This window comes from Scyliorhinus torazame, chromosome 2, assembly GCF_047496885.1.
Source record: "Scyliorhinus torazame isolate Kashiwa2021f chromosome 2, sScyTor2.1, whole genome shotgun sequence".
NCBI lineage: Eukaryota > Metazoa > Chordata > Chondrichthyes > Carcharhiniformes > Scyliorhinidae > Scyliorhinus > Scyliorhinus torazame.
The window spans coordinates 389,066,290-389,067,040 of record NC_092708.1 but is presented as its reverse complement, the minus strand read 5'-3'; positions in this window follow the sequence as shown (position 1 = coordinate 389,067,040).

The following is a 751-nucleotide window of genomic DNA, read 5'->3' as shown; positions in this document are numbered from 1 at the left end:
GCCAGGATGTGATGAGGGAATGTGGACGGGTGGGTGCATGCAATCGTGTTTCCATGAAAACTTGGTGTATGTTTTTAGTTGCTCCGGCTGAAAACTAAAGCCTGGGAGCTCCCTGCCCTAAAAGGCTGAGTGCTGAAGTGTGCAGAGAAATTTCCTTCTGCCAGCTCCACAAATTGATCTTAAAATCATGAATATTGCAGCGTGAACACATGATGTGTGTATAAAACTCAAACAATTTGAAACCATTGATCCTCTGCCGTGCAGTAGGAGGCCATTCGGCCCATCGAATCATTTGGATGTAGACGTCTTTTAGCCTCCCTCAGGGTTCAAGGAGAAAAGATTGCTTTACAGAGTTTCATTTGGGCTTCTCATTAGTAATTCTATCTGACCCATTAACACAAGTGAAGGTGAGTACAGTGCAAAATGAAGGAGATAGAACTTACCAACTGGAATAATAAGCCGGCAGCAGATAGCGAGAAGGATGGAGAAAGAGAGAAAATCTGTGAAGGGGAATTGACATCCAAGAATTCCATTTTTAAAAGTATTTACTGTGAAATACAAATGAGGTTCAATTAGCGAAAACACAACATTTTAACGTTAAAAGCTTTCATGTTCCTTTAACAGGTATATTCTTGCTCGTCCCCTTGTTTTCAGATGGCAAGTCAGTTCTTGAGCAGTGAGCATGTGATGGGAGTGTGTGGGCGGGTGGTGGGGTGGGCTGGATGAGATAGTTTTTCCTTGAAAATTTTGA